The 21996-nt window shown below is 37.8% G+C and overlaps 1 protein-coding gene across 2 annotated transcripts in view; it reads left to right on the forward strand.

The window, feature by feature from the left end:
- FAM83B (family with sequence similarity 83 member B) overlaps positions 1 to 21996 on the forward strand; it is a 216347-nt gene that overhangs the window by 57606 nt on the left and 136745 nt on the right. The gene's annotated exons all lie outside the window — the stretch shown is intronic.

Raw genomic sequence — 21996 nt, forward strand, 5'->3', positions numbered from 1 at the left:
AGCTTTAAACTATTTCCAATTTCTCTTCCTCTAACAAACAAATAAAAACCACAGTGAGGTATCACTAAGTAACTATCAGAATAGATATAAAGATATAATTCAAATACTGGTAATGATGTGTGACTATGTTTTAATTCTATTTCTATTTCTTTTTCTTTTTTTTTTTTTTTGAGACGGAATCTCACTCTTTTGCCTAGGCTGGAGTGCAATGGTACAATATCAGCTCACTGTAACCTCTGCCTCCCGGGTTCAAGTGATTGTCCTGCCTCAGCCTCCCGAGTAGCTGGGATTACAGGCACCCACCATGCCCGGCTAATTTTTGTGTTTTCAGTAGAGATGGGGTTTCCCCATGTTGACCAGGCTGGTCTCGAACACCTGACCCCAGGTGAGCCGCCCACCTCGGCCTCTCAAAGTGCTGGGATTACACGCATGAGCCACTGCACCTGGCCATAATTCTATTTCTACAACATTTTGAAATAACATTTTTGAAATGAAGGGAATATTAGTAATTCTCAGAGGTATGGACAGTGGATGATGATGGGGCAGAGGTGTAGGAACAAGATGAGTTTGGTTATGAAAGCACAACACAAGGGATCTTTGTGGTGTTGGTAAGTATGTTGACTGTAGCAGTATGTGAGCAAACCTGCATAAGTATAGTAAAATTGCGTAAAACTAAATACATGTTCTTACACATGTGAGTGCAAATAAAACTGGGGCAATTTGAATAATATTGCTATCAGTGTCCATCCCCTAATTGTGATATTATACTGCAGTTTCTGTAGTATGTTACCATTGGTGGGAAACATTGTAAAGTGTACATAAGATCTACCTGTATTATTTCTTACAACTATATGTGAATCTAAAATTATATCAAAATTTAAAAGTTAAATTTTAAAAATTTTACAATGAAATGGAATATTACTCAGCCTTAAAAAATGAAGGAAATCCTGTCATTTGCTACAACAGGAATGAACCTGGAGGACATTATGTTAACTTAAATAAGCCAGACACAGGATCACACACACTGTGTGATCTCACTTATATGTGGAACCTAAGCAGAGAGTAGAATGGTGGTTACCTGGGGCTGAGTGGGGGAAGGGAAAAGATGCTGGTCAAAGGGTACAATTTGGCCGGGTGCGGTGGCTCACGCTTGTAATCCCAGCACTTTGGGAGGCCAAGGCGGGCGGATCATGAGGTCAGGAGATCGAGACCACGGTGAAACCCCGTCTCTACTAAAAATACAAAAAATTAGCCGGGCGTGGTGGCGGGCGCCTGTAGTCTCAGCTACTCGGAGAGGCTGAGGCAGGAGAATGGCGTGAACCCAGGAGGCGGAGCTTGCAGTGAGCCGAGATTGCGCCACTGCACTCCATCCTGGGCGACAGAGCGAAACTCCGTCTCAAAAAAAAAAAAAAAAAAAAAAAAAAAAAGGTACAATTTTCTGTTAGGAGGAGTAAGTTCAGGAGACCTATCATAGAACGTGGTGACTACAGTTAATAACAATGTACTGTATTCCCCCAAAATAACTATTATATTTTCCATATATGTATTTAAAGAAAATAAGTAATGTATAATAATATAGTCATTAGTTAATCACACATTAAAATATATTTCAATTGAAAGAGAGAGAGATATAAAGACTGAGGAGTAGTCTTGTCATTAATAGCTCAGCACTATTTTCAGTGGATCTCTGGCATACACAGCAATTCTTTACCTTTTAACACATCATAAAACATTTAGAAAATGATATTTATGTGCCACATGAAAGTATACAGAAAGTTACAGCCTAAGGCAACCAGCCATTCTCCTCTAGAAACCTCAATTCCCACCCATCGCAGACTGAAGAGAGTACTATCTAACATACTTGTAATTTTGCATAGCCTGAGAAGTTCTCATATAGGCTGAAATTTAAGATCTTTATTTGCTCTCTACATCTGTGGTCTTCCTACAAGTCCAGCTATACCTTCTTCTTTCTATTTTATGCCTCATACTGGGAGCTCAAATCATAAGAATTTCTTGTAGTTCTCCAACCCATCAAGTCTCTTGAGTCCTTTCTATTTCTATGCATATTAATTCCTGCCTGGAAGTCTCCTCCTGCCTAGTTCATCTAGCACATCCCTTTCATCTCTCTGCTAATGGATGATGAAAAGTTTTAAAGAGTAAAGTTATGCTTCAAGTCTATGCTTAAACATAATTTCATTAGTCAGATCAGTGTTTTATACAAACTTCAAATTTAACAAATTAGGAAAAGAGGCAGTCAAATTGTCCCTGTTTGCAGATGACATGATTGTATATTTAGAAAACCCCATCGTCTCAGCCCAAAATCTCCTTAAGTTGATAAGCAACTTCAGCAATGTCTCAGGATACAAAATCAATGTGCAAAAATCACAAGCACTTATACATCAATAACAGACAAACAGAGAGCCAAATCATGAGTGAACTCCCATTCACAATTGCTTCAAAGAGAATAAAATACCTAGGTATCCAACCTCCAAGGGATGTGAAGGACCTCTTCAAGGAGAACTACAAACGGCTGCTCAATGAAATAAAAGAGGACACAAACAAATGGAAGAACATTCCATGCTCATAGATAGGAAGAGTTAATATCATGAAAATGGCCATACTGCCCAAGGTAATTTATAGATTCAATGCCATCCCCATCAAGCTACCAATAACTTTCTTCACAGAATTGGAAAAAACTACTTTAAAGTTCATATGGAACCAAAAAAGAGCCCACATTGCCAAGACAATCCTAAGCCAAAAGAACAAAGCTAGAGGCATCACGCTACCTGACTTCAAACTATACTACAATGCTACAGTAACCAAAACAGCATGGTACTGGTACCAAAACAGAGATATAGACCAATGGATCAGAACAGAGCCCTCAGAAATAATATCACACATCTATAACCATCTGATCTTTGACAAACCTGACAAAAACAAGAAATGGGGAAAGGATTCCCTACTTAATAAATGGTGCTGGGAAAACTGGCTAGCCATAAGTAGAGAGCTGAAACTGGATCCCTTCCTTACACCTTATACAAAAATTAATTCAAGATGGATTAAAGACTTAAATGTTAGACCTAAAACCATAAAAACCCTAGAAGAAAACCTAGGCAATACCATTCAGGACATAGGCATGGGCAAGGACTTCATGACTAAAGCACCAAAAGCAATGGCAACAAAAGCCAAAATTGACAAATGGGATCTAATTAAACTAAAGAGCTTCTGCACAGCAAAAGAAACTACCATCAGAGTGAACAGGCAACCTACAGAATGGGAGAAAATTTTTGCAATCTACTCATCTAACAAAGGGCTAATATCCAGAATCTACAAAGAACTCAAACAAATTTACAAGAAAAAAACAACCCCATCAAAAAGTGGGCAAAGGATATGAACAGACACTTCTCCAAAGAAGACATTTATGCAGCCAACAGACACATGAATAAATGCTCATCATCACTAGCCATCAGAGAAATGCAAATCAAAACCACAATGAGATACCATCTCACACCAGTTAGAATGGCCATCATTAAAAAGTCAGGAAACAACAGGTGCTAGAGAGGATGTGGAGAAATAGGAATATTTTACACTGTTGGTGGGACTGTAAACTGGTTCAACCATTGTGGAAGACAGTGTGGCAATTCCTCAAGGATCTAGAACTAGAAATACCATTTGACCCAGCCATCCTATTACTGGGTATATACCCAAAGGATTATAAACCATCCTGCTATAAAGACACATGCCCACGTATGTTTATTGCGGCACTATTCACAATAACAAAGACTTGGAACCAATCCAAATTTCCATCAATGATAGACTGGATTAAGAAAATGTGGCACATATACACCATGGAATACTATGCAGCCACAAAAAAGGATGAGTTCATGTCCTTTGTAGGGACATGGATGAAGCTGGAAACCATCATTCTCAGCAAACTATTGCAGGGACAGAAAACCAAACACCGCATGTTCTCACTCATAGGTGGGAATTGAACAATGAGAACACTTGGACACAGGAAGGGGAACATCACACACTGGGGCCTGTTGTGGGGTGGGGGGAGGAGGGAGGGATAGCATTAGGAGATATACCTAATGTAAATGACGAGTTAATGGGTGCAGCACACCAACATGGCACATGTATACAAATGTAACAAACCTGCACGTTGTGCACATGTACCCTAGAACTTAAAGTATAATAAAAAAAATTTTTTTTCCACTGTATTCATTTGTTTACTTGACAATATCCTGACTGAACTGCAACACTCTTGGATGAAAGAAATACATATTTTTAATCATTTTTAATCAGGATTTATAAGATATAGTAGTCAATACATATTTGTTAAATAAATTCATAAATACTTGGAAGGTATCCAGAAGGATAACATCTTTATAATATTTTTGTTTAATATGTAGACCTCTTCATTACTGAATGAGAATTATAAATTGTCTCCACAGAAAATAATGCTTTCATGTAAAATTTGCACACAATTACCTTATTCACAGATTCTCCATTTTATCACCTAATGGGCCACCAACTGCTCAAGAATAGACTGTACAAAATGATCTCCTAAAATGGAAACTGATTTTCAGTCTGTTGGGCAAACTACTAGTATGATTTGATATTTACAGATATTTTTACGATGTACTAGTAATAGAATAAACTAATACTTTCAGAATTTAGTGGTTGTTTTGCACTTAACGTATGAAGATAACATTGTACCAAATTATGCATTATGCATTGAGGAAAACGAAGTCAACCAATATCCAATAAATTAAAAATGTTTCATATTCCGAAATAATCCAATATGTTACATTTTAAATGTGCAAACTGTCAAAATATTGTCTCAAGGTGTTTCTTTTATCTCATTGATTGATTGATTTTACTCATTTTTATACTCCAAATATTTTGTTTTCAACGTACTAAAAAAGGATAGTACACCATTATTGTTCATTTTAATCATGTGTTTGCCTATGTCATGAGCTGGATATAAAATACTCTTTTTTTTTTTTTTTTTTTTGAGACGGAATCTCGCTCTTTCGCCCAGGCCGGAGTGCAGTGGTGCTATCTTGGCTCACTGCAAGCTCTGACTCTCGGGTTCACACCATTCTCCTGCCTCAGCCTCCTGAGTAGCTGGGACTACAGGTGCCCGCCACCACGCCTGGCTAATTTTTTGTATTTTTTAGTAGGGACGGGGTTTCACCGTGTTAGCCAGGATGGTCTCGATCTCCTGACCTTGTGATCCGCCCGCCTCGGCCTCCAAAAGTGCTGGGATTACAGGTGTCAGCCACCACGCCCGGCCTATAAAAGACATTTTAAGAATTACTAGATGTTACAAAAGTAATTTGAACATCATTGAAATTTATTTCTACTTTCGATATCAAAGGTCCAGTTGTAAGTATCTCATTTTCTCTTCATATTTATGAGGCAACTGTGGACAAATTTCAGTTCTTCACCCACAATAGTAGAAAGATTTAGATAAAGAATCTCATTTTTCTCCATGATTATTTGTTCATTAAATTTTTACTAGTTGATTTTACTTTTTAGAGCAGTTTTAGATTTGAAGAAAAATGAAATAGAAAGTACAGAGTCCCCATATACCCCCTGATTTCTCCCATCATACAGTTTCTCCTATTATTAACGTTTAGTATTAGTGTAGTACATTTGGTACCATTGATGGGCTAATATTCATAGTAGTTACTAATCAAAATCCATAGTTTATATTAGAGTTCACTCTGTGTTGTCAACTCATGGGTTTTGGCAAATGTATGACACATATTCACCATTACAATATTAGACAGAATAGTTTCACTGCCTTAAATATCCTCTGTACTTCACCTGTTAATCTCTCCTTTCATTTCACCTCAACCCTTAGAAACCATTGATCTTTTTACTGCCCTCCATAGTTTTATCGTTCCACAACGTCATAAGATTGGAATTATATAGTATGCAGCCTCTTCAGGTTGACTACTTTTTTCTTTTTCTTTTTTTTTTTTTTTTTGAGACGGAGTTTCACTCTTGTTGCCCAGGCTGGAGTGCAATGGTGCGGTCTCGGCTCACTGCAACCTCCACCTCCTGGGTTCAAGTGATTCTCCTGCCTCAGCTTCACAAGCGACTAAGATTACAGGCACCCACCACCACGCCTGGTCTAATTTTTGTATTTTTAGTAGAGATGGGGTTTCACTATTTTGGCCAGGCTGGTCTCAAACTCCTAATCTCAGCTGATCTGCCTGCCTTGGCCTCCCAAAATGCTGGGATTACAGGCATGAGCCACAGCACCCTGCAGATTGACTACTTTCAATTATTAATTTGCTTATACAGTTTCTTAATTTCTTTCAATGGCTCAATAGCTCATTGATATGTACCACTAAATAATATTTCATTATATGGATATACCACAGTTTGTTTATCCATTCTTTGTGTCTTTCACAAAGCATAAACTTTTCATTTTCATGAAGTTCATCTTATAATTTTTCCTTTAATTGATGATACTTTTGGTGTTGTACTTACAAAGTCATCTCCAAACCCAAGATCCTCTATATGTTCTCCTATTTTGTTCTCTAGAAGTTTTATAGTTTTGCATTTTACTTTTAGGTATATGATTCATTTTGAGTTAATTTTTGTGAAAAGTATAGGGTTTGTGTCTAGATTTATTTTTCTGCATAAGGATATCCAGTTGTTTAACTATCATTTGTTGAAAAGATTATTCTTTTTCTATTGAATTACCTGTGCTTTTTTGTCAAAGATCAACTGAGTATAATTGCATGGGTCTGTTAATGGACCCTCTATTCTATTCTGTGGCTCTATTTGCCTATTTTTTCACTAATACCACTCTGACTTGAATACCGTAGCTTTATAGTAAGTCTTGAAGTCTGGTTGTGTTAGTCTTTTCACTGTTCTTAGTTGTCTATTCTAAGTCCTCTCCCGTTTCATAAAAACTTTAGAATGAGTTTGTGAGATCCAAAACATAACTTGCTGTGATTTGTTCATTTGATTTTTGGTATGATTAACCCCTTAGATTTTATTCTGTTTTTTAATCTTCAATTTTAAAACTATCACTATACAAAGATCCAAATTATTTTCTCCAATAAAGGATTAATCTTAACCTTTAAGCAATTCATTTTATATATTGAGGCCACAATTTGTTTTGAAAATCAATTAAATATATGGCCTAATAATTTATTTTCTATTACCTCCCGCCTAAAATAAAGAATAATGTTTTGTCTTTTTTGTTTAATAAATAAGTATTGAAATTGGAACTGGATTGAAAAGAATTCACAAAGAAACAACAACAAAACATCTTCACAGTAGGAAATAGTAATATGGCAGAGACGGAAGCAGACTCCATCAAAAAATCCTTGAAGTTTTTTTTCTTTGTTTTGTTTTGTTTTGAGACAGAGTCTCGTTCTGTTGCCAGGCTGGAGTGCAACGGCATGATCTTGGCTCACTGCAACCTCCGCCTCCCAGGTTCAAATGATTCTCCTGCCTCAGCCTCCTGAGTAGCTGGGATTACAGGCGCCCGCCACCACGCTAATTTTTGTATTTTTAGTAGAGATGGAGTTTCACCATGTTGGCCAGGCTGGTCTCAAACTCTTGACCTCGTGATCCGCCCGTCTCAGCCTCACAAAGTAAGTGCTAGGATTACAGGCGTGAGCCAACGCCCTCGGCCAATCCTTGAAGTTTTTATTATTTATTGAATTTGATTTATGTTTATAGACACTGATTAATTTATAGACAAATTTTAAAACATGTTATTAATCAGGACATAAAACCCAGACTAGAAAATGAAACTAGAAGCATTCACATTATCATTTCATTTAATTAGGTACCCATCCACTGTGGTGTCAAGTTAATCATGTGAAGGTCTACAAAAATATTTATGGGTTTGTAAAATGTTAGGAGACTAATAATATATCTATAAATTTCTGACATAGTATCTATCTTTTAAGACTATAGAAAATATTGACTCGCTATGTATGTTTTGTGCTTGGGTTTGTATTCAATCTTAAATCAGTTGTTGCAATAAAAGTCACCTTTGCAAAAAAAGTTTCAAGTTACTTATTCTAAGCAATGTTTTATACAGCAAACTCTCAATATTTTGTAGCCTTTGGATTGCCTGGGGAGTTCATATGCAGAACATTTTACCTGTATTGGAAATCATATTTAGATCAATGCACTTGTGAAATACATACTTATTGATTTTTTTTTAGGTTGACAAAAGTAATAATTTATACTGACTACAAGCTCAGAGACCTTTCCTTCCATTACCTTATCTTATTCTCCTAACATCCACATGGAGTGGGTGGTACAAATGGTGTTGCACCTACTTCACCCATGAAGAAATAAAAGAAGAAGAAACATAAATAAATTGCCCAAGTTTAGACTAGTAGTTATCAGAATTAAACCAAAGTAAATGTGATTCCAAGTAGAATGTATTTCTGTAACACCATAACCAGAGATGAAGAAAGAATAAAGAAGGGCCAGGCACAGCAGATCACATCTGTAATCCCAGCAGTTTGGGAGGCAGAGGTGTGTGAATCACCTGAGGTCAGGAGTGCCAGATCAGCCTGGGCAACATGATGAAAGCCTGTCTCTACTAAAAATACAAAATTAGCTGGGCATGGTGGCAGGAGCCTGTAATCCCAGCTACTTGGGAGGCTGAGTGAGGAGAATCACTTGAATCTGGGAGGCAGTCAGCTGAGATTACGCCATTGCACTCAGCCTGGGCAACAAGAGTGAAATTCCATCTCAATAAATGAATAAATAAATAATAAAACTCTGAGCTGGGCACGGTGGCTCATGCCTGTAATTCCAGCACTTTGGAAGGCCAAGGTGGGTGGATGCTCGAGGTCAGGAATCGAAGACCCACCTGATCAACACAGTGGAACCCCATCTCTACTAAAAATACAAAAAAAAAAAAAAAAATAGCTGGGCGTGGTGACGGGCACCTGTAATCCCAGCTACTCAGGAGGCTGAGGCAGGAGAATCGCTTGAACCTGGGAAGCAGAGGTTGCAGATCGTGCCACTGCAGTCCAGCCTGGGTAACAGAGTGAGACTCTGTCTCAAAAAAAAAAAAAAAAAAAAAAAACACACACAAAAAAAACAGAAAAACTTTGAAGGCAGAAAGTCTTTTGTGGTTTTTGCTTCTCTTTAAAGCAGAGAAGTGCTAGCATATATTTAACAATGTATTTACTATGATTACTCTTAATTTATATAGCTATATATACACACTTAAATAGGCTACAAATAACATCAGAATTAATTGATATTCTTGATATGGTTTGGGTCTGTGTCCATGCCCAAATGTCATGTTGAATTATAATATCCAGTGTTGGAGGTGGGGCCTGGTAGAAGGTGATTGGATCCTGGGGTGGATTTCTCATGAATGGTTTAGCATCATAACCCTTTGGTGCCATTCTTGTGATAGTGAGTGAGTTCTCAGGAGATTTGGTCATTCGAAAGTTTGTAGCACTTCCCACCTCGCTCTCTTTTGCTCCCGCTCCTGCTCCAGCCATGTGAAGTGCCTGCTCTCCTTTCACTTTCGGCCATAATTGTAAGTTTCCCGAGGCCTCCAGAAGCCAAGGAGATGCCAGCACTATGCTTTCTGTACAGCCTGCAGAACTGTGAGCCAATTAAACCTCTTTTCTTTATTAATTACCCAGTCCCAGATATCTCTTATAGCAATGTGAGATGGTACCAATATAACTCTCCTTACTTCTCTACAGAAGTCCACAGGGGAAAAAATACTTTCCTTCTCTCAGATGGGTCCAAAATATAATATTCTGCGTTGGTGGTAACCAGATATACTTTTTTTGTGAATATTTATTAATTCTAGTGACATTCTCAACAGGAGATTTGCTATTGTTGTATGATCAGCTAGGCATTCATGTTCAATACAATGTTATTGGAAGCCCTCAGGGTACATGCCATTGGAAAAATATCAACCTGGGTTGCAATGTGTATGAGTCTGTTCTCACACTGCTAATAAAGACATACCTGGGACTGGGTAATTTATAAAGAAAAAGAAGTTTAATGGACTCACAGTTTCACGTGGCTGGAGAAGCCTCACAATGATGGCAGAAGGCAAGGAGGAGCAAAGTCATGTCTTACGTGGCAGCAGGCAAGAGAGAATGAGAACCAAGCAAAAGAGGAAACCCCTTGATATGGTCTGGCTGTGTCCCCACTGAAACCTCAACTTGAATTGCATCTCCCAGAATTCCCACGTGTTGTGGGAGGTACCCAGGGGGAGGTAATTGAATCATGGGGACTGGTCTTTCCCATGCTGTTCTCATGGTAGTGACTAAGTCTCACAAGATCTGATGGGTTTATCAGGAGTTTCCATTTTTGCTTCTTCCTATTTTCTCTTGCCACCACCATGTAGGAAGTGCCTTTCACCCTCTGTGATGATTATGAGACCTCTCCAGCCATGTGGAACTGTAAGTTAAATTAAACTTCCTTTTCTTCCCAGTCTCAGGTATGTCTTTATCAGCAGCATAAAAATAGAATAATACAGTAAATTGGTACCAGTAGAGTGATGTGTTGCTAAAAAGATACCCAAAAATGTGGAAACGACTTTGGAACTGGATAACAGACTGAGGATGGAGCAGTTTGGAGGGCTCAGAAGAAGACAGGAAAATGTGGGAAAGTTTGGAAGCTCCTAGAGATTTGTTGAATGGCTTTGACAGAAATGGTGATAGTGATATGAACAATAAGGTCCAGGCTGAGGTGGTCTCAGATGGAGATGAGGAACTTGTTGGGGACTGGAGCAAAGGTGACTCTTGTGTTTTAGCAAAGAGACTGGTGGCATTTTGCCCCTGCCCTAGAAATTTGTGGAACTTTGAACTTAAGAGCAATGATTTAGAATACCTGGTGGAAGAAATTTCTAAGCAACAAAGCATTCAAGAAGTGACTTGGGTACTGTTAAAGGCATTTAGTTTTATAAGGGAAGCAGAGCATAAAAGTTTGGAACATTTGCAGCCTGACTATGTGATAGAAAAGAAAAACCCATCTTCTGGGGAGAAATTCAAGCCAGCTGCAGAAATTTGCATAAGTAGCAAGGAGCCTAATGTTAATCTCCAAGACCATGGCCATGTCAGAGACCTTCATGGCAGCCCCTCCCATCACAGGCCTGGAGGCCCAGGAGGAAAAAGTGGTTTTGTGGGCCAGGCCCAGGGTCACCATGCTGTGTGCAGCCTAGGGATTTGGTGCCCTGTGTCCCAGCTGCTCCAGCCGTGGTTGAAAGGGGCCAACATAGAGCTTGGGCTATGGCTTCAGAGGGTGGAAGCCCCAAGCCTTGGCAGCTTCCAAGTGGTGCTGAGCCTGTGGGTACACAGAAGTGAAGAATTGAGGTTTAGGAACTTCCACCTAGGTTTCAGAAGATGTATGGAGATGCCTGGATGCCCAGGCAAAAGTTTACTGAAGGAGCAGTGCCCTCATGGAGAACCTCTGCTAGCGCAGTGTGGAGCCCCCACAGAGAGTCCCTACTGGAACATTGCCTAGTGGAGCTGTGAGAAGACAGCCACCATTCTTCAGACCCCAGAACGGTAGGTCCACCAACAGCTTGCACCATGCACCTGGAAAAGCCGCAGACACTTAATGCCAGCCTGTTAAGGCAGCCAGGAGGGAGGCTGCACGATGCAAAACCACAGGGACGGAGTTGCCCAAGACCATGGGAACCCACCTCTTGCATCAGTGTGACCTGGATGTGAGACCTAGAGTCAAAGGAGATCATTTTGGAGCTTTAAAATTTGACTACCCCACTGGATTTCAGACTTGCATGGGCCCTGTAACCACTTTGTTTTGGCCAATTTCTCCCATTTGGAATGGCTGTATTTACCCAATACCTGTAACCCCATCGTATCTAGAGAGTAACCAGCTTGCTTTTGATTTTACAGGCCTTGTCTCAGATGAGACTTTGGACTGTGGACTTTGAGTTAATGCTGAAATGAGTTAAAGACTTTGGGGGACTGTTGCAAAGGCATGACTGGTTTTGAAAAGGGAGGAGATGAGATTTGGAGGGGCCAGGGGTAGAATTATATGGTTTGGCTGTGTCCCTACCAAAATCTCAACTTAGATTATATCTCCCAGAATTCCTACATGTTGTGGGAGGGATCCACGGGGAGGTAATTGAATCATGGGGGCTGGTCTTCCCCATGCCAATCTTGCAATAGTGAATAAGTCTTACAAGATCTGATGGGTATGTCAGGGGTTTCCACTTTTGCTTCTTCCTCATTTTCTCTTGCTGCCACTATGTAAGATGTGCCTTTCACCCTCTGCCATGATTATGAGGCCTCCCCAGCCATGTAGAACTGAAAGTCAAATTAAACCTCCTTTTCTTCCCAGTCTCGGGTATGTCTTTATCAGCAGCATAAAAATGGACTAATACACCCCTTATAAAAGGGTCAAATCTCATGAGACTTACTGACTACGGGGAGAACAGTATGGAGGAAACCACCCTCATGATTCAATTAACTTCCAATCGGGTCCCCCCACAACACATAGGAATTACGGGAGCTACAATTCAAGATGAGATTTGAGTGGGGACACAGACAAACCATATCAGAGAAATATGCTGCAATGTCATAGGGATCCTGTAATCATGTTGAGTCAACACCTTTAGTAAAAAATTCTCACATTATTAGGGAGATGGCACTATATATACATAAAAGCTTCGGAAAAGCCAAATTGTTGAATTTGTACTTATTCATATCAAAGATAGCATTTTATCATGTGCCTAATTTAGAATAATATGTTGAATCCTTAAATGTTCCATTTAATCAGCTTTCCTCTGTAATTAATACCTTGAAATCTATTTTTTTAAGATGCTACATAGTGTTCTATTAGTGCTAGAGCCTAACCTGTCAATTCTTCTCCAATCAGGTGTATAATAAATTTCTTCTGTATGCCATAGTTCATTAAGGTTCTGCTAGATCATTGTACCTTTTTGCCACCCATATATAAAGGATATTAATATACTGCTGAGCATTTGAGTGAAAGCAGGATGAACCCCCAATAAACCTGAGCTGATAATGATCAGGAGAGAAGAGATTAGTCCCTTTTTATCTTCTGATATGTCAGAGCGAAAACACCACAGACAGCTTTTGATTGGCCTTGCCGATAAATAAGGAGCAGTGGCATCCATGCTGGACTCCTAAGCCGCAGCAGTCCATGAGCAGCCCTCAATGCTGCCCTTCCACTAACCCAGGCTCACATCTTTCGTGGGTTGGTGTGCCTGTTCTGTCAATCCCAGTCCTGGATTATCCCAACCTTGTTTCCTTCCACTTCTGTTCTGGCCCCTAAATCATATTAGACCAAATGCAGAAATGACTGGCCAAACTTCCACTGGATTCTTTTGTACTCCTGTGCAATTATTTCATGTATCATCTGCTAATTTCACACCATAGTGATTTCCCAGAACAACTGCTTCCTGGAGTCTCTGGTCTTACTCTCATTTTAGTCCTCTGTCTGAGTTAATGCCTTTCAAATCCATCTGGAGAAAATTTCCAAGTTTCTCTCACTTCTATCCATCGTAACTTTGTTTCTATATTTACCTTTTCCCTTTGGACAGAGAAATATTCCTCATGTTGTTTAAAGCTACCTCATTTGTAATAAATACTGATTTATTCCTCTTTCCCTTCTTAGATAACTTATTTTCTCATCATTCCTTCTGTTTTAATTAGTAAAGTTCCTTTCTCATTGGCATGCAGAGGTCTCTCCTAACTTAATAACAACAATGAAACCCCTCACTTAATTTACTTGTCTTTTCTATTTAACAATCTTATTTTATTATAAAATGCCTTAAATTGCTACATGGTAGAGCTTATTGGGCCTGGGCCATAGATCTAAAGCTTGACAAACCTAAGCTTAAGAACTTATACCATCAATGTAATTATGTTTGCAAATAGTTTTTGAGAGGGAAGAAGAAAATGTTTATATGTGTAAATATAAACACATACACATTAATACACATATTTTCATACATGTATATGTGTAAACATATACAAGTGTAAACACATACACATTTATACACATATAAACATTTTCTTCTTCCTTCTCTTCTTCTTAATCTTTGTTCTTCTTCCCAATCTCCCTTGTTCATAAGAAGTGATATATAAATGCTCATTAATCCATTAATTGGCATCAAAATGCTATAAAACTTTTTCTCAATTGGACAGTGTGGCTGCTAGTTAGAAGAAAATGACTCTCAAAGGAGCAAGCCCCACTCCTACTCTAGCCAGATGGTATGGCAATGAGGTGATGGGTTCCTTTTCTCCTGGGTGGAAGAAAGGACTCCATGTATGAATATGGTGCAAATCAGATAATCTAGAGGTGACTGAAATATGACATCACAGTGAGCCTATAAAGCCACGTATACAGTTTGCTCAATGGGGCAAAGTCTTTATGAATACAATTATAATTTAATAAATATAACATTGTTTTATTACCCTTTTGATTATCATTTACTGATGGTATCTGGAACACGCAATTTGACATAACTTATGAGCACTCAATATACATATGACAAAGACAAAATACAAGAAAGAAAATGAAGAAATAACACTGGCATGATGCCAATGATATGGGAATTTATTATCAGAGTCAATAAGTCAATTCTCTTTATCTTTAAGACCTGAACTTGGATAATATTCAGGTTCACAGATAGATGCAACATTTACTATGTTATCCAAAGTGGGAAATTTTATGAGTAAAAGTAGCAAAAGATTTAAACAAAAACTGTGTTATAAAAATTGCCACTCAACTTAGAGCATTAGTGCTAACTGTGCAGGCACTAAGAACATAGGAGCCTGTTGATATTTTTCTCATCTTTTACAGCAGATTTAAAAGTAAAATATTCAAACATGCAAATAACAACAATAAGTAAGTTCCAATATTTACTAGACAGTTTTTAGCACGTAGTAAACCACAGAGACCCTACTAGCTGAATAACTTGGAATGGACTACTTTCCTGCTCTACCAACATGGGCCTTGTTAGTGTGGCTATTCACAAAGATGGGGAATATATTTTTCTGTTCAATTTATAATTTTAAATATGCACATATGCCAGACACTGAGCGATATCCTAGAGATATACTCAATAAGGTAGAATCTGCCCTTGAAGATTTACAGTGGTGCAGAATATGAGACAGGCCATTCTTCAGTTTCAGACTTATGCACTAATATATACATATACAGTTTAAAAATTATCTCATTTAAATTATTCATCACATCATTTCCCTCCATTGGTGCAGACAATTAATCAAAGAGATTGAGGAAGAGAGAAACAGTTAGATTTAAAGCCAGATTTTATTAGATACAACTTAAAAATTATCAAAATATTGATTTACTCATCATCAAAAATATCTCTTTCCAGGAAATCCAAAGTCTTGCACTGAAACAAAGGAATTGCTTCATCTGTCCGTCAATTATACTCAACTCATTGAGAGCATATGCCCATCATATCCCCATGCATAACAATCAATCAATCAACTAAAAAGTAACTGTACAGTGCATATAATGTAGGCAAAATGCCAAAACTCTCTTTTTTTATTGGCATTATTGGAGGTATTTTAATTTTTAAATGGAAAGTTACCAGTATGTAACCCTTTGTTGGAATGTTAGCTGCCAGCCGTCACGAAACAAATATAGCACAAGAGCTAGAAAGACCACACTGTTACCATAGCCTCCATTAAAAGCAAAATGGTCATTCCTTCAGCATTGAATCATTACCTTATATGACTTACACTCAGCAAACTCTAATCACCACCCGTATAACATTTCATGTATCTCCAGGCTTCTGTTGAAAGCCTTGTAACTGTGATGTCCTATCCGTCTTACCCTGAAAAGGTTAATTATGAAATTAGAGTTTACAAAGCTATGCCTGCCAGTAGAGTCACGTGATATCATGATGTCACATACCAGTAACTGAGCTTTGGTGTTTATGACTCACACTAGTAATCCATAATAAACCAGGCAGGCAGGGCTATTTGTGAGTCATTTAGCTATAAGATTTCCTTCTTGCTTGCTGAATGTTCCTGAAGAATATGCATCTCATATATGTTGTACACGATTTACATTAATAAATTCATTGATTTAAAATTCTGTGTTGCTAAGCAAAACCTTATATCAATCAGTGGTTGATTGAACTTGAGGACTGAGTTCCTTTTTTCCTTTTAAAACATATACAATAAAGGAAAGCAATAATATTCATCCCAGAAAAATTTGTAGTCTTTCCTTAAAATTGTGAATAACAATAGAAGTAAACCTGAATTATAAGAAGATATAAATTTTAATCTGAATTAGAATGTATCAGTCATGTTCTAGAAATATATTATTCTGGAAGATGAGATAAACGGATCACTACAGGAACCTGTAATAGCCAACTTAATACTTGGCAATGTTACTTCATTCCATTGACCTCATACACAATAAATGATTTTTCTTTAAGTACAGACTGCTTACCTAGATTTACCAACAGATTTAGATCTATTATTTATTCAAAGAAAACACAATGACCACAAAGATTACATGAAATTATTTTAATTCTACTGTTCTCTGTGATCTTTCTGTAAGACTAAACAATAAGTCAATAAAATTTGTCTGTGGTAAAACGAGGTTAATAATATGGCACTGCCTAAGAGAAATGCTTGAGAATTAGCTAACTACTTGCCTTAAAGTCCATATAATATTTTAAATAAAAAGACTATGACCTTAATATAGTTTAGAAACCACAGGAAAAGTACTAGCTACATATATTTATACATAATTATTAAGATCATTATCTTCTATTCTGTCTTACTTGACAAGGGATTGGAGAAGGAAAATTCAATTCCACTATGCAATTTTTGTGATATTAGATTGGCAAAGTTCTAACACTCAAGCCAACTCTGTCCTTGGTGCTTCACTAGTACCTCCTTCCTCAATCTTCAGCACTGCTGAGATATACTTTTTCCTTTCTCCACTTACTTTCAAAAGCCAAGAGTCTGAGTCATTGCAGTAGGACTTGTGGTAAGGGCTGAATACATATTTTGATTTTAGGGTGTTGAAAAGTCCTGCTGTCAGAATTCTGTACCTTTACAGTGCCATAAATGCTAGCATCCAGGTCACCTCTGTGAATCAAGCCCTCTCTCTAATTGGCTTCTAGTAAAATGCATGCAAGTTGGCATGGTGAAGATGAGGGGCCTGGAGAAAAAGTACTCATTAGCACACATCTCAACCACGCCTTTGAAAAAGGAGCAGAAGCCTGAGTGCACATAATACAGAAGAACTACAGTTGGATGACCTGTGCTTGGAGCATCACTTAGGGAAGGCAAGACAGATAAGGCAAAAATGAGGTTGGCTATTGGCATGATAGGGAGGAACTAAACCATTCAGATAAGGCCCTGGAAAGGGAACTGCCTAGGAAGTTGACTGGAGAATTATGGCCAACTCATATACCACACGTCTAAGTCAAGTTCTCACTTCTAAAGGGTGTAAAGCTCACCCAGGAATCTCTTAATTAGAATGCATGTAATAGAATTCCAACAAAGAAAGGGTGACACCCTTTGAATAGGAATAAGTGTAAACTGACTTAGGTAGCAAATGTCACAGCATTTTTAGGATTCTTTCAGGCATTTATAATACTCTTGAGTTTTACATAGTTCAACTTAATATATAAATATGAAGATGAAACGAATTTGCTCTAAATTCTTATTTTATAAGTTAAAAGTAAACTACATCAAACACAGCAAAAATTAAATAATAATAGAAGTGGATGAATTCAGGATAAAGCAGATCGAAAGAGATAAGGTGGTGACCTAGTACTACAGAATCAGGCAGACCAGGAATTGAATCCTAGTAACTCACTCTACTTGAAGTCTTAGTTTACTACCTTTAAAATAGGTAAAATAAGATCTACCCATTACAGTTATACAAGAATTGACTAGCAAAGTGCTTAGTGAAATCGTAACCATCATTAGACAATTATTATTATTGTTGATGCCACTACTGTAACCAGTATATACAATAAGGGCAAGAGGTTTTCAAAGAAAGTATATAATTCTGTGAACTTTGGCACTCTGACACCGTTTTGAGGAAGAGACTGGGGTTGTGCTATTGTTTGAATTTTGAGTAGATTATATGGGAAGAGAGGATTCTGTTAGTGGGAGGAGGCTTCATTTCATGAAAGAGGAAATGGTATAGTAGTTCAGCAGGCAGAAATAGCTCTGACATAATTTGTTTTTCTTTTTTGAAACAGTCTCGCTCTGTTGCCCAGGCTGGAGTGCAGTGGCATGATCTCAGCTCACTGCAAACTCCACCTCCCGGTGCAAGCAATTTCTGGCTGACTTTTGTATTTTTAGTAGAGGTGGGGTTTCACCATGTTGGCCAGGCTGGTCTTGAACTCCTGATCTCAAGTGATCCGTCCGCCTTGGCCTCCCAAAGTGCTGGGATTACAGGCATGAGCTACCATGCCTGGCCTCTCTGACATGATTTAAAGAGATAGTGAGTAGACTGATTTAATAAGAAAACAATTTTAAGTAGGCATGGGTAATACAGGAGAAAGGGTAAGTTGGGGCCTCATTATAAATGATCCTGAATATCTGCCAGCCCTTAGGCTTTTTTCTATGGACAATTGATAACGGCTTGGGTTATGATTAATAGGCCAGAGTGAGATGCTTGGTCATAGTCTGTTGGGCTATTCTCAATGCTGACATTTTAAACGGGTTATCAAAGACCTGGCCTACAAAAGTAGTCAGTTACTCCAGAGCCAGAGAATTGAGAGTTCCATTCTATTCTTCACTGAGCAGATCACGCTGGAAGCAGGGCACATGTTCACAAAGGATTAAACATGATAATTACAAAACTAGAAAATTTGTCATCAAAAGTCTGTGGAAAGGGCTGGGTGTTGTCAAAAAGCTTATAGGCACTTTTTGATATCTGACAGAAAGGTTTTATTTCTGCCTATGAGCATAGGACAAATTGCAAAAGAATTCACTTTTCAGAATAACTGGTGTCCTAAAATAAAAAGAGGAGTTATTTATACTATATTATATAACATAAATATTATATATTGTGTTTTCTGTAGCTTATAGTATATTATATTCTAGTAATTCTACTCTGTGTTTCTATTTCAAATAATTATTTAAAGTAAAAAATATTAATTGGATAACATTTCAGTCATTTTGATGTAGACCAGGCATTTCTGTGCTTGATAATAAGAGAAAGGAATTTTCTGGTATATAGCATGATTCAAAGCTATCTGAGTCTGTTTGTAAACTGTGTCTTTAAGGAATGTAAGGCATTTAGAAATACAAATCCTTCTGAGCTATGGAATGTGACAGGCTCAATGTCCAAACAGGGATGGGCTAAGCTAATAGCAAAACATTGATGTTTTCTTTTTTTTCAAATTCTATACGTTTAGCTTGGCAAGTGCATATTAGGAAGGCCATATTTAGCAAATGTTCAAGTAATTAACAGGCTGTCATGTGGAAAAGGATAGACTTATCCTTTGTAGTGTCACAGAGTGGGCAAAATGGAAATAAAGTTTGTTTTAGCAAACCAATTTGTTTAGCAAGACCAATTTTAGCTTTGCATTAAAAAAACCATATAAAATTGGCTGAAAATGGCTTATCTTGCTTCATGAGGATGGGAATATTAATGCCAAATGTGGGTGATCAGTAATTTGTGAAGCAGGAAGGAGCTATCAATTAACTAATTCAGTAATTTTCATTCTGCTTGCATATTAGCATTACCAGAAGGTTTTTTGTAAAGCTACACTGACACCAGGGTCCCACCTCAGATCAATTCAGCAGATCCCCTGGTGTAAAGTCTATAGACATTGATGGTTTTATTAAGCAGCAGGGGTGTGAATCGAGACATTAACTAAGGTAAGTGTACATGGTCCTACGGCAGCCACCCTGTCTGTACCATGAAGAAAGAGAGTACCACACAGAATCACTATTAGAAAAGTCAATCATAAAATGCTATGCAGAATGGATTGGGGGTAATCATGTTTATAGGCAACAAAAACAAGGTATGCTGTGAGTCCAGCTGCCAGATGCTGGAGACTGCTACAAAGAATATGCATTGCTTTTATAATCAAAAAAATAAGGTATTTTAAATTAGCAGTAAATGATAAGAAAAATAAATGAAAATTTGAGACTATTCCAGCCTTATCTTCAGTCCCACCTTTGCTCCCACCTCTACCCTTATTCCTATCACATGCACTTATATTCTGGCCACAGTCGGTTTCTCAAGATTCTGCAAATATTTTAAATAGTTTCACACTCCTCTAATTTCAGTTATTGAAATCCATCTTCTAAGCTGTTACTTAGGAGGTTACTACGAGTAAGCAAAGCTACTCTTAGGAGGTTTACTCTAGAGAGAGTTAAACTCTCAAGGATGGCTTTATGTATTGGGTCAACCAGCTCACTTAGTAAACATAAGTGCTTCATATACTAATTTCATAACTACCTGAAAATGAAGACTTAGCATTGTTGATCTGGTAGCTCAGAACTTGTTTCTCTTTCTGGGCATACAAGATTAAATATATTTGTGGAAAAACAAACTTTATTTCCATCTATTCTCTTACACAACAGTTATACTATTACAACATTATATCACTCATTATTCTTAAACAGCTCCCTAGGTTTTCGTATATTTACTCCATTCCCTATCAAATATCTGATCCATTTCTCCATGCCAAAAACTATAAATTTAGTCATAGCGTTATTTATTATATTAAAACAGTAAAAACAACATAGACGTCAATCACAGAGACTGACTATTACAGTCCACTCTTTGTTCTCCACTTTGTACCTGAGACTAGAACTCATCATTTTTACCTGTGTCTTGATTGCTTGACATAAAGGCCACTTTTCTCAATTCTCTTATAGCTAGTCATTGCTATGTGACTAAGTTCTACTCTTTGGATATAAATAAAATGGTGTGTGCAACTCGTGAAAAATGCCCTTCCCCCGTATTTACTTGACTCCATCCTCCTGAACCATGAGAAAGAGATAGACTAGGCCTGGGATTCTACATTATGTGGTTTCATACCAGCCCAGAGCTTCTTTTATTCATGCAAGAAATAAACTTTTGCCTTGTTTAATCCACTCAGTTTTGTTTTTCTCCCACTTGCAGCCCAAGCTGAAACTAAAAAAATACAGCTTTCTACTTGAGGGAACAGGTTGAAAAAATTATTCAGAGATTAAAAAGAAGTATCCAAATAGAAATATAATCACAATCTATTGAGTGTAAATACCAGATTACGAAATAGCATTTACAGTATAATCTCATTCTTTTATTTATTTATTTATTTTTTTATTATTGTACTTTAAGTTTTAGGGTACATGTGCACAATGTGCAGGTTTGTTACATATGTATCCATGTGCCATGTTGGTGTGCTGCACCCATTAACTCGTCATTTAGCATTAGGTATATCTCCTAATGCTGTCCCTCTCCCTTTCCCCCATCCCACAACAGTCCCTGAAGTGTGATGTTCCCCTTCCTGTGTCCATGTGTTCTCATTGTTCAATTCCCACCTATGAGTGAGAACATGCGGTGTTTGGTTTTTTGTCCTTGCAATAGTTTACTGAGAATGATGATTTCCAGTTTCTTCCATGTCCCTACAAAGGACATGAACTCATCCTTTTTTATGGCTGCATAGTATTCCATGGTGTATATGTGCCACATTTTCTTAATCCAGTCTATCGTTGTTGGACATTTGGGTTGGTTCCAACTCTTTGCTATTGTGAATAGTGCTGCAATAAACATACGTGTGCATGTGTCTTTATAGCAGCATGATTTATAGTCCTTTGGGTATATACCCAGTAATGGGATGGCTGGATCAAATGGTATTTCTAGTTCTAGATCCCTGAGGAATCGCCACACTGACTTCCACAATGGTTGAACTAGTTTACAGTCCCACCAACAGTGTAAAAGTGTTCCTATTTTTCCACATCCTCTCCAGCACTTGTTGTTTCCTGACTTTTTAATGATCGCCTTTCTAACTGGTGTGAGATG

This window comes from Symphalangus syndactylus, chromosome 23 (assembly GCF_028878055.3).
Source record: "Symphalangus syndactylus isolate Jambi chromosome 23, NHGRI_mSymSyn1-v2.1_pri, whole genome shotgun sequence".
Lineage (NCBI taxonomy): Eukaryota > Metazoa > Chordata > Mammalia > Primates > Hylobatidae > Symphalangus > Symphalangus syndactylus.